General features: G+C 38.6%; 1 protein-coding gene across 1 annotated transcript in view; it reads left to right on the top strand.

The window, feature by feature from the left end:
• Positions 1-13,365, top strand: part of spon1b (spondin 1b) — a 118,584-nt gene that overhangs the window by 20,400 nt on the left and 84,819 nt on the right. The gene's annotated exons all lie outside the window — the stretch shown is intronic.

Here is a 13,365-nt window from a genome sequence, read left to right as displayed (position 1 = left end):
TTAGTAAAGTTAAAAGAAAAAAAAAACAGCTGCTTCTTGCGTCAAAACAGGTTTAAAAGTTCAGATTGATAACGCCAGTTAAAGCTTGAATAGTACATGTTTATGGAAAATCAAACCTTAAAGATAACACATAGTGAAAGATTATTTGAACTGTGATAGGCACAGGTGTCTGGATTTAAACGCCATGATGGCAGATTTTAAATCAGTCACTGCTAGCTGATAGGAGTGTTTTGTCTGTGTGTGGGTTTTTTTTTTCTTTTTTCTTTTGTACATGGTGACAAAACCATAAAGGTCAAAGTGACAGATAACTTTACTCAAGCAAGTTTGAGCAAGTTGGTTTTCATGCTGCTGGAAATCAACAGTATCTAATAGAAAGGAGCATAAGAATAGGTCAGATTAACATCCATGTGTCATCTTAAATAATTCTACAACATCAGGAGCACTTTACTCCCTTTTTACTTTTTCTTTTCCTTCACAAAACAACCGCAAAGCAGAATCTCTCCTGTTAGTGAATGTAGTTCACTGGTGTGGTCATTGTTGCTTTTACAGATACTCGTAATCGGTTATAGGCAGCACATTAAGTAAGCTGATGCCAGGTGTTTCTTTAGTTGGTGCGCGCATTAGCTTCTGTAAAGGGACCAGCTCTACAAAGGAGAGATGGATGGTGATTACTGGGGGCAATTTGTGGTTTGAAGCAGGTGGGGCTCTAAACCTCTGTGTAATTTCAGGAGTGTGTGTGACCTTAGCTTTATGTGCATGTGTGAAATGGCGCCAGCGACTCTGAGGAGAAATGCTGTGAAACTCTAAAGAAGGTGCACGGTATCAGGAGGTATTATTTTGTCTAGACACGCACTGGAGGAACAATAACTGTTCAGTGTTGTGCCTTTTATTAGTCATTTTAAAGCCTCCATAAAATAAGAGCTCTTTTTTTGATAACAGTGTTTCCTTAAATAAATAAAAAAGGCGAGAAAATGCACTGTATGTGAATTCTAATGATAGGAAGAACATGCATCGATATATGCATACCCGACATATGCATATATTGGTTGGGGTGTAATATGCAGATGAGCCACAACATTTACACCACTGATTGGAGGATGAAGTGTGGTCTGGCTCTTTCAGTCTTGGGGCTTTTAGGGCGGATCCCTACACAGCTGATGCTCGACAATAAGAACTTTGTTTTTTTCATTGTGTTCCTAGAGTCATTCCTGAGCAGTTTTTGAGGTGTAGCAGAGAGTGTTGGCCGTCTGGGTTGACCGTTGCCTTTGGGTAATGTTTTTATTGTTCGCAATCAGTCAGTAAAATGTTGTTTTTATGTCCATTTTTACAAATGCATTAGCAAAATGTACAGGTGTAGAAACAAAAGGAAAGAAATGTTTCTCTCTGAGATTCAAACTAATCAAAGGCATTTATTCTTATTAGACCATTTTTTTTAAAGGCTACTTGTTTTTCTGGATTTTAATGAAAATTATGGGAGAGAAACAGAGCGGGAACATACAAAGCTGATTTTAGTGAACGAAGGGGATGATTGTTATGCACAATGGCTACACTTTATGCTTCTACAAATTTAATATTCTCAGAAAACAAATAGCTCTTCCCGTTAATACATGATGGAGTGTGACGTATAATTCAAGCCATGTGCGAGGAAAAAACAAATGATGTGTGGGCTCAGACAGCTACAGTGACTTATGGCAATATGTAGCTGTGAGCCACTCTTTGACAACTTGAGAATACAAATGATAAACTGAGATAACTCAGAGGGAGCACACCTCTGAAGGCGTCTGCCTCTCTCCTCTTCTCTCCACAGGTATGCCTTCTTTTTCTTAGCTTTCTCTCTCTCTCTCTCGCTTGTTTCCATCTCTTCAATCCGACTTCCCAAAGGGAATAACCTCCCTGACATGCATCTCTTCCTCCACTGAGCGAGTTGCTATAACTTGCCCTCACCTCCACCGTATACTCACAGCTGTTACTTTTAATTTATCTGCTTTTGCTGTATGACAGATGGCACATAGCCATCCCGGTGTCTGCCGGTTCAATAAATCTAGCCCTATGTAGTGGAACATCTGCTATGCAAATTCACCTCGTTTTTCTGTCACTTTTGTCTGTCAGCTGCGAGATAGAGATTTAGTATTACTTCATTTAACATCTTCGCCTTCCTCGTCTCACTTCGTCTTCTTTCTTAACGGTCTGCTCTCTGCTGTTGTAACGTGCCCGTCATGTTATCTTTGTTCGGATCTATTCTGTTTTTCCCGTGATGCTTTTCACAGTGTCGAGGAGCAGATTCACATCAGCCAGGAAGGAGATACTTTGCAGTAGGTTTGCGCTATAAAACACCGCTTTAGTGGACAACACAGGCAGCTGTCTTAAATCATGTAGCTTTACCCTGGCCAATTCTGAGAGTGGCAAAAAAACCCCGCACAACTTCACTTCTTCTAGCAATCTTCACAGCAAAGCTACACATTTTCATCCCACTGTGGGAATGCTCTTCTTCTCTCCGCCTCTCTTTATCTTGCGATCTGTTTCATCCCACTCAGCATTCACTCGCTTGGAGAAAAAATATGCTGTCCGTCCACAACGTCAAACACATGTCTCTTGGCTCATTCCAGGCACTTTCAAATACAGCTTCCTGCAGTTGGGAGCGTTCCAGTACTTCTTCCCCCCCGTATGAGCCCACTGGTCGTTTCAGTGCTGGAGAAAGCCTCTGGGATTGTGTATTTCATTCGATGCCAACTTCAACACCTGCTATTTTGGAATCATTGCAATTATAATTTTTTGCAAGGGGGGGTGATAAAGCTGTTAGTGACAACTGTAGCATTTAAAAAGAGGGTCTTGTTTTGTTTTTTTAAATTGCAAAATCAGCTGCAGGTTTTTATTTCTTCTTATTAAAAAAAAAATATAGTGGTGAAAAGCAAGATCTGCTTTCAAACTTTATAAGAATAGTTGCTTTGTGTTTTATACACCGAACATGAGCAGCAGCGCACAGGTTGCTAGAAGAAAAACTTGCATTGCATGGAAGAAACTAACACACAGGGGTCAGTGCTTTGGAGATGTTAATTGTTTGTTACAAAAGCAAGTTCTGTTTGTCTGTTTTGGTCTTAACTGCAAACCAAGAAATAAAAGGCTTTCTCTGTGAGCTTCTTTTATTTAGCTCTGTCTCATTATGTTACTTTAGGTTTAACACTTTTTGGGAAGCCTTTTTTGTTCTTATTGTAGTGTACTTAATTGCTATTACATCCACTCCTGTATTTTGCGTGCTTTGTTGCTGGGAAAGTGAACACCCAGTAAACTGACAGGTTTAGAAAGATCTCCAGTGTGTCCTGGGTCTTCCCTGCAGCCTCCTTCCAAAAAAGATGAGGAGGGGAAAAAATGTCAGTGTCCTCCACCTGTAAAACCACTCCTGTTTTGCAGGTTGTCTCGTTGTTGCCCCTCTTGTGCACCTGTTTTTAATTTAACACCAAAACAGCTGAAACGGATTAAAAACAGCCTCTGCTACCTAAATGAGCCGATCAGATTCCCAGAAATTTAATTCATTTGTCACTATACTCGGACTAAAAAGTGTTCCTCTAATTTTTTTGAACAACATATTATTTATTTGTTTTATTTTGTTGTCCAAAGTCTGTCAGACTGTCAGATTAATTTTAAAGAAACTCCCAAGAGAATAAAAATCGTGTCTGTTACTCAAACTGTCAATTATAGAACTCCATCAGAGTTTTGAGCTGTAGTGCATGTAAGGGATTATGTCTGAGGTTGTGAGTGTGCCTACTGTAGCTAACCTGATTGAACTGTAGGTTTGCTTCCTTTCCGTCTGACTTTTAGTGAAACAACTGCCAGATCTTAGCGGTTTCTATGGTAACTACAGTCCTATAATAATCAACATTGATGAATTACAGTTTGAATAATCAATTAATAACTAAACTAAACAATTAACAACTTTTCTGATTCCAGCATCTAGTTTTGTTTTATTATAAGTGATGGAAATTTAAAATGATATTATTGCACTGTTGACTAAACACCTCAGATGCACGTCGTGCCATCACAAAACAGGGGCTCAAAGTGTCGGGGTCAGTTTTACCCGTTACACACTACACACACAGACTCACGTGATAAAAACATTAGTAGCTACAGTGGCGTGGATAGTAATAGCAAACTCAGTCAATAATATAATAATACATTTTGAGAGTTTACATAATAAATGATAAGTAAAAACTGTACTGATTAGGCAATGATGAAAATATTCATGTTATCACGACTGCTATGTCCATACCTGACATCGCTGCTTCTTGGAAAAAGCGATTTTCTAAAGTTCACACAGTGAAGGAATGTGTGAGCTGAGAACACCTGAAAGAAGCCGGCTGTTAAACACGCTCATCGGTTTCTTGGCAAGCAGAACATGTCTGCAGCTTTTAAATAGCGCTCTCTATCATGTGCTATACCTGCTCAGCTCTCGCTGGCAGTGGAACTAACAACAACTGTGTGTAACTTCTCTCCTGGAGGCAGGTAGTGTACCGTCAGGCCTGCCCTCCTCCCCCTCAACTGGTCAAGTTGTCGTCATTCATCTGGCTTTTTTGTCTGTCTGGAAACAATGTGTAGCCTCCGGCTGAGGGAAACAAGCTGTAAAAACCCCTCACAGGCACTGTATGCGTTATTTTCTACTGCATATTTAGCTTCACTGTATTTATTTTTAATGCTTTGGCTCTAATACTACAAGTATAACACTTTTATAAATAAACTATTTGTATACGCTATATACTTAGTGTTATATAAAGCACAAAACTGTGTCTACCATCGTCAGTGTCTGAACGCCTGAAAAGAGGAAATGTTTAAATATTAATTTTGCCAACGTTTGTTGACTAAGTTTGTTTTATCACTGAGCAGAATTAGCTCTGGTGGAAACGCTGCGTTTTTGTTTGTTTTTTTAGTGTTGGCCTAACTCGTGTTTATCTGTGATGACAATATGAGAACAGCTGTGCAGAATTTCAAAATCCGAGGACATCCTGAACTATGCTGTGACATCGTCCAAAGTGGCCCTTTCCTACATGTACACATCTTCCCATCAGATGCATTCTGACAAATGGAAAATGCTCTTGTTGGTCTAGGCGAGGGTGCTGCCTTGTTAGAGAGCGCAGAGAAGCTCTGCTGGGAAATGTAAGAAAAGTATGGGGCGGCCGTGCAAGTGTGAAAGCAGCTATATGGGTGGACAAAAGCTTTACATAGCAGCTTCTACAGGCTTGCTCATACTATGATCTGCACTCAATGTGTGCTTTAAAATGTCTCACTTCTCTTTGTGGTCAGTGGTCAGTTGCAGAGGCTGTGACCCTTTCATACATTCAAATCCAAAAAGGTATCCCTTTTATCATTTCCCTAAATTTAGGGATGTTTTGTTAAATATAAATAATAAATTTTTAAATGTACCTTACATCACTATGTTTAACAGCAAGTTGCTTACTTTGAACATGTGACATCTTCTGAAATGTCAAAAATCAAGATCCATTGGCAATAAATGAGAACAGTAGCGTCACTAGTTAGTAAGGTTTTACTACTCTGGACCTTATATAATGTCAGTGAGAGTGGACATCCCTCACATGCTCATCTCAGGGACAGAACCCTTACCCATCTGTTGTTCAAATCTGTTGTTTAGAAGGGGCAACCTCCCTTCAAGCCTTCAATGTGGCTTGAAGGGATCTGGGGAAGGAAACTAAAATACTTTTTTTTAGACAGAAAATGAACTGAAGAGCTGTGTTGAGGTCTAACATAAGAAAATAAAGTTTATTTGTTGAGATTATCATTTATTTTGAACTGTGATTCATCGAAAAATAGAGTTCACGAATGAAAATATGGCGCTGGGAAGGAGAATAATACGTGCCCTTTAAAAATAAAGCATATTCAATCAATATCTTCTACTTTCAGCTGCTTCCTTTAGGGATCATCTCAGTGGATCATCTGCCTCCATCTCACCCTAACTGTAGCATCCTCCTCTGTCACACCAACGCTCTGCATGTCCTCCTTCAGTTCATGAATCTTCTTTTTGGGCTTCCTCTTATCCTGCTGTTATTAGGAGGCCTATATTCACTATCCCTCCTTTGCACACGTCCAAAACCCTCTAAAACTTGTCTCTCTAACTTTGTGTGCAGGCTCAATATATAAATTGGTCAAACCTAAGAAAAGTTATGACTTGGCACTTGACTCTGATTTATATATAAAAATGCTGGAAAAAATAAGGTAACTGTGTAGCCCACATCTTTTTTGTGCTCATAATGCATTTTTGCTCACAAGTACAGGAGGAAACTACATGAGATTTTCAAGAATGAAAAACACATTTGAAACAACCAAAATAACCTTATCAATTTGAAACACTTTTTCCAAACAACTTTGTTATATAGCCAACTTTGAGCTTGAATATAAGAGAATATTTCAAAAGCAAAAATGCATCACTTTAATGTCTGAAATGCAGTGGAAGAGAAACGAGCATTGATTTGCTGCATGCCTTATCTGTTTTCTGATAATTCAGTGGAAAAAAGAGATTATAGCAACTGAATGATCTGCCTTTTACTTATATTTTGATAACAGGCTTATTCCTCTAGCTTTCATTTCTTTCATGGTCGAATAATTGGCTAATATAAAATATCAGATTCTATTTACTCAAAGAATTAAAACCATGATATTGCTGAGTGAGTCAGGGCTATATGTATATACGTAGCTTGTACCGATCAACTTTTACCATTTGCTGATGACATGAGCCACATGCTCAGTCCTGATAATCATGATGTCATAAAAATAAGATTTTCCCAACACCAACTTAGAGCAAAACACGTTGCGACAAAATATCATTGATTTGGAAACTTGAACAACTGTTGTTTTCACAAAGGAGATTTGCCAGAAAACTTCCAATTGCCAGAGTTTTCAACAAACCCACAGGCATCACATCCTGTCACCACGGCAACTCTTCTGATGGTCTAATTCACACATCTCTGGAATTACTCAGTTCAGTGTTTCAGCCAGTGATGTTGTTGACAATAAGACATCGCTCTCTCTGAGACAGTCCAAGGAACCCACAGCCCATCACACCCAAATCAAACAAAGCTTACTGCTCCAGGTTTACATAGAATTTGAATTTTTAATTATGGTTTGAGTTTCTTTTGAAGTTGATTTGGTTATTTTTTTAACTGTTTCTCAGCCCTGAAATTTTTATGTTGCAATGATTTTTCAGTGAGCTTTAGTGATTTCCCCGGCTGACACAGCAAAAAGCTGTCACTACAACTTTTCATGTATGACATGTAGTTATTTGAGCCGCAAGCCGTAGTTTCTGTAACTTTTAAGGTTTTCGTCTTCTTCTTTTGGTGCTAATATTTCCATCCTTTGAACCAAAAAGCAAAGCTCCTAATCTACCCACATAAACTATCATCAACTATCAAAAGAAAACTCACAGCACTAGAGCACTCGTCGTTTCGAAGTGATCTTCAAACCTCAGTAGATGAAAACTCTTGGCTTTACAGGGTTTTGTTTATATCTTGAGACTGTAGTAAACATGACTTGATTGCATTTCTTTTTTTGTAGGGAAACTGTCAAATCATATCAGATTACTTTAATAATGGTGAGCCACCCATATTTCCCCTCCTTTTCCGCATCTTCAAAGCATCATCCAGACTCAACTGCTGCATGTTATGAAGAGAGCTCTGAGGAGAAAGGTTTTCATATTTCTGCCTTGTTAGGACTTTTATCTTTCAATAGAGTGAGGAGCCTGTATACTAATAACTGTGGATGTAGGATATGTGTTTGTGTATGTGTGTGTTTGTCTGTTTTCCACACCAGGTCACTAAGGTCCTTCTGTATCTCTGATGAGCTCAGCCTGAATCTGTTCTTTAATCTTTACGAACTCCTGAAAAAAATCTTTTAGTGTTGGGAGACGTTTCCCCCGAGAGCTGAGCTAGACAGAGAGATGGATAGCGATGAGAGAAAGTGAGTGTGCATGGGGGAAGATGGGGGGTTGATCACTTTGTTGATCGGGTTTACACTTAAACATCTCCCTCCTCTCTCCAATTCTGCCCTTCAGCCATCTGTTCATCACATTGTCACCTCACATTGACCTCCTGCCTGATCTTTCCATCAGTATTCCAAAGCCGTTAGTGGAAGGACTCCAGGAAGGGGATGAGGCCACAATTCATCTGCTTGCTCAGTGATGGCACGGGTCTGACTGCACTGAATCTGTTTGACAGCAGAGTTTAAACTCTTGTGTCCTGATTCTCTGAGAAACGAGAGAAAATGCTTTTTCACTGATTATAAAACTAGACTATTTAAAGTATGGCCAGCCTTTAAAAACACAGTTCTTGTTAACGTTGTGCTTCTCAGAATACTAAAACAAATACATTCATAGAAAAAGAAATTGATCATTTCTAGATTGATTTTTGCTTTGCCTGCTGTGAGGCCCAAACATGTTGGTGGGTTTATTCAACCTTCACACTTGTCCCTGATTCCTGCTGGACTGTTTGACCTCACATGGGGTTTTGGACCCCGCTGTGTTTAGCCAGCACCACAGGCAGGCAGTGGTGAATCCTGACATCACAATAACTCCCCGTATTAACGACTTGTATTAACAAGTTTTCGGTATAGGCTGCTACAGCAATTAGATGGACTGCAAATAATTCCCATTCAGAAATTTATAGTAAAAAATGGTTTATATAGTTCCTTTTGGTTATTCCCTGAGTTCACCAGATCCACCATAGTGCAGTCAAGGATCGTCTTCAGTTACGATCCTCGCTGTAATGTGCTTCGTGTAACACACAGCTCAAAAACAACACTTAATTTCTCATTAATACAATGGGCATTTAAATTGGCCAGAGGTCCCCAAAAAACATAATGATGGCATTAGAGTTGTGGAGTTAAGTGTATGAAATGAACTTACCCACTTTGACATGCCCTCCAGCGTTTTTCTTACCCTTTAAATTACTAAGTTGAACTCAATTTACAGACACGTTTTTTGCTTTCACTTCCACTTTAAACAAACCAACAAATGCAGCCTTATATAATTAAAAATTTATTCCTGGTGCACCCAATGCGATTCATAGTCGCTTATCTGCAAACTGTAACATAATTACTCTTGTACAAAACGATGTTTCGTCAAACGTTTAATAAAAAAGAACAAGCACTGAATGGTTAATTCATATTTTTATGGATTCGCTCTCATCCTTGTTCATCAATTAACAGCTTCCTATTTGCAAACATAAATACATCATTATGTAACTTATGCCTTACATTTTATTGGATTGTTTCCTGCACATACACAGTTTTTGCTTATAGTTGAATAAATGCTCAGAGTAGAACTGAACAGGATAATTGATTCTTGATCTTTTCATCTAAGTTGAGTTTCCTCTCCTTACTTCTGTGTTGTTTGTTATTGTTCTATCGAGCATTTATCATGCAGTGAAATTGATATTTTTGTGTGAATAGTTGCACAGTTGTATGTATTGGTTTTGCCACCTGGGGCTCTCCCCACATGAATCGAAACAGCATACCAAAGATTCAGCGGGGAGCGCCAACGAAAGCCTCCCAGAAGAAGAGTGAGCAGACATTAGAAGTATGATTAATAAGAAACCTGAAGAGAAGAGAGATGAAGGAAAAGGAAATGCCAGACAGGAGTATAGAAGGCTGGAAACTGTAGCAAAAATGCAGACTGTGTGCATCAGTGATTTTTTTTCTTCATTTTTTTGCTTAAAGGTCAGCGGATGTGTAACCCATAAGTAAAACTTTCTCACTAACAGAAATGCTCACTTCTGCAGTATTCACAAGTGCCAGTGTGGTGTTAGAATCATCTTTCAATGAGCCACACGGAAGGAAGAAGGCAGACTGCCCCTAATTTCAAAAGGTGTTGAACACAACCTGCACAAAGGTGACGTAAAAACCTGAGAACAAAGAAAAACCAAAGAAAAACAAGAGAAATGACAAATAGGAAGCCTGAACTAAACTCAATGGGGAATGCAAAAATAAGAGGTAGTTCAGTAGACAGCCTATGGGGCTGCAGAGAACGGACAAAAAACGCACTAGGAAGAGAAAGGTAATAAAGAAGAGGTGGATGCCCTAAACTTCAAAATAAAACTGGAAGTAGCCTGAAAGGGAGCCAAGAATGAACAAAGACCCAACATGGAAGACAAGAGAAAGGAAAAACCTTCAGCAACATAAAGGGAGAAAGAGACTGTTGATCATTAGAAAGGCTGTAACATAATTGCTGCAGGAGTCCAGACTTAAAAGGTCACTCCCATTAAAAAAAATTAAAATGTTTTATTCACGTAAAACGTATGACAAAGACTGACACTATTGTGCCACCTGCCTGTAAGGCGTGTTAATAATTGTGGTACGCAGAGAACAGCAGAACTACACGTGTTAACTAAACAGGTGACGTTGAAAAAATGTCATCATTCAGCTACCGACAGTAGTTTTAGCGTTTTGCATAAATTGTCCAGCAGATACGTTGCAACAGTTTTCATCCGGTGCCTATAGTGTGTATTCTACCATATAGCCCCTATTTGTACACTGCTGGAATGTTGTATTTGGTCATCTTTGACCTTTTTCGGACCAGCGGGAAAAGCAGCAACAGTGTTACAACTTGTTTCCACCCACACATCTCTAGTGCTCTTTTCTGAGCTTGCACTGGCCTGAAATTGACAAAATTTCGCAACTAAATTGAATAAACATGCAGACTTGATTGCACTGAAGATGTACGTCTAGTAGAGGGAGGATATTATAAAGTGAGGAAAGTGTAGCTGAAGGCAAGTTAAAATGTATCTTTTCATATTATCAGATATATTGTTGTTTATACATTTAACCAACTGATAATTAATGCCAGTCAAACTATTAACACATTTACTTTAAATCTGTCAAGGGCGCCTAAATAATAGTCAGCATATTTCACTTTTGTTTTTCAATTTCATGCCCAGGCAGTCAACCCGTGTTGCAGGGTATATTGCACCATTCAGCCTGTGTAAGATTTATAGGAGCAATATAACCGATAACTCCTACTTAATATCGCCCGTCCCTCCTCTGTCTCCACCGTCACTGTTGTTCAGCTCACTTTCTTTCGGTTTATGTCTCTCTACAATATGAGGTGGAGTCGCTGTGAAATTCCTGCTACTGTGAGACATTATTTAGGATAATAATGGGTGTATGCTGTGTAATTGCATAATATCTGCAGAACCTTAGGCTTCATGACTGAAGCTTGATTACCTCCGTGTGTAGGGGGGAAGCTTGTATAATTTCAGTCCCATAATGCACAATCAAGTTGGTTCATTTTCTCAGGACAATCTATGCAATCAACATGTGTTGCTTTTATGAGGTTCTTGATGTGTGTGATTTTTGGCCTTTGAAAATCATATTTGTGGGGCTGTGGGGGGATTTGAACACACACAAAACAAATCTTTTTTTGTTTTTCTCAAATTCTGCACCACTTCTCTGTGTCTCTGTTGAAGCCTCGCTGGAGAGTACAAAACTATCCCTGGTTAGGAAGAGGTTAATGCAAAGCAGTAACATACTGTCCATTCGTTTTCTGCTAGACCCTTTTTTTTAATGTATGAAAGAGGTATGAAAAATGGCTGCATTTAGTGTCAACGTTATGGATATCGAGTGGAAAGGTTAGAGGGAAAAATCCAAATCCCCAAATTGAAACCTGAATACCTACCTAACAAGCAGATATTAAAACCAAGACACTAAAATCAGACATTAAAGAAAAGACCCACAAACTTAATGCAAGTAATTACATTTTATAATTTAAAAGCCTCTGCATCCGATCGACACAATTTCCATTAAAATGTAGTCGTTCTGGGTTTTTTTAGTCAGAGAAAAAATATGAAGCTTATAACTTATAACTAATCCAGTGATTTATTTTATGTGCAAGCAATACAAACATGAATTATTGAAAAAGCACTGCAAAGTCACAGGACTCAAGATCATCAAGGCAGTTCTCATTCTTTTTCCTGTCCTTCAAAATTTGACCAGGAAGATTTTCTGGTTTTCTGGCAGAGGAAGAAAATCAGAGTTACTGTAATCAAATATTTAAATGCAATTTGAAATTTGACATTGGTATTCATTACTCTGTACTTGTTAACAATGACCTGTTGTCAACAATATGCCTAATTATATATATATTTTTATTTATTTGCCTCTCAAGTCAAGGGTAGTGTGTCTTAAATGATGTGTCTCATTCTTTTTGGCAACTGGTTCCTTCGAGTACATTTATTATATGTATGTAAAGCCATTGATGAGCAAAACTATAGTGATTTAGTTAATTATAAATAAAATTTATATAATACATAAACATTGTTTATTCAATTATCTGTTTGTCTGGAGAGATAATCAACCTTCTTATCCTCTCATAATAAACTACATAAAGCAGTTATGCTTCTTAACTTTTTGATATCTTTTTTTGGCTTTTTCTGGCAAGTTATGCTCTTTAGAAGGGTCTTGTGAATTATTCCAGTTAATGATCACCTTGGTCAGAACAGTTTCTTTAAAATGTCACTTGCAGGTTGTGTGAGAGCTTCGTTAACCATAACCATGTGTTGATCTGTTCTGACCTGTTCCTGCCTACGAAGATGTCCTTTTATGCTGCACTGAACCATTTCACAGACCAATAGTTTAGCTGTGTGAAAACACACCCAGTGTGAGATAGATGCCCTTCCAGAGACCAAGACATTGGAAAAGTAAGTTTAGCGAGTTTTATTGGGAAGAACAAGTTTATCAAGGATAAAACGTGTCTTAACTCGTAGTTTGCAAATGTAATGGCAGCAGCTTGGTGTTCGTGATAGTCAATTTTTCATCTATGAAAAGCTGTACTAAATATATAAGAGCATAGGAATGATTTCGAACTCTATATAACTGTTGCAAATCTATTGCAAAAGTGTTGTAAGACCATCATGCCTTAGTGTTCCTCCAACAATTTCTTCATCCTATTTTCCTGTCCTTTTCCTCAGCGATTCAATAGCAGTGCCAGAGCACACAGAGTTTTATCTGTGCAGTGTGAGTAATGCAGTTCCTTTCTCCTAAAGAGAAATGTAAATAGTACTGGTAAAACAGCCTATTTTCACTGGGGGAGTTTCATTTTCAGCCAGTATTAGCTCATAACTTAGAACCGGGCTTCATCTAAAATCCATGGAAAGATCTATATTCCTTCTCTGACTGTAATCCCTGCTCTCTCTTCTTCATGTCCATGGGCATGATTGCTGTGATACATTTCATATTGCAGCAGGATGACTGTATCATGGGGTTTGGAGAATAGGACGTTGCTCCTGTGAAAAGATGTGTACTCCCTGTCTAACCTCGGGGAGCCCATCACCCTCCCCCTTCCGCTGAAGATTAAATGGATCATGTAGTGGAAAAAAC

The sequence above is a fragment of the Astatotilapia calliptera genome, chromosome 7, assembly GCF_964374335.1.
Source record: "Astatotilapia calliptera chromosome 7, fAstCal68.1, whole genome shotgun sequence".
Classification (NCBI taxonomy): domain Eukaryota; kingdom Metazoa; phylum Chordata; class Actinopteri; order Cichliformes; family Cichlidae; genus Astatotilapia; species Astatotilapia calliptera.
Note: the sequence above shows the minus strand (reverse complement) of the source record. Positions and strands in the feature narration are given on the sequence as shown.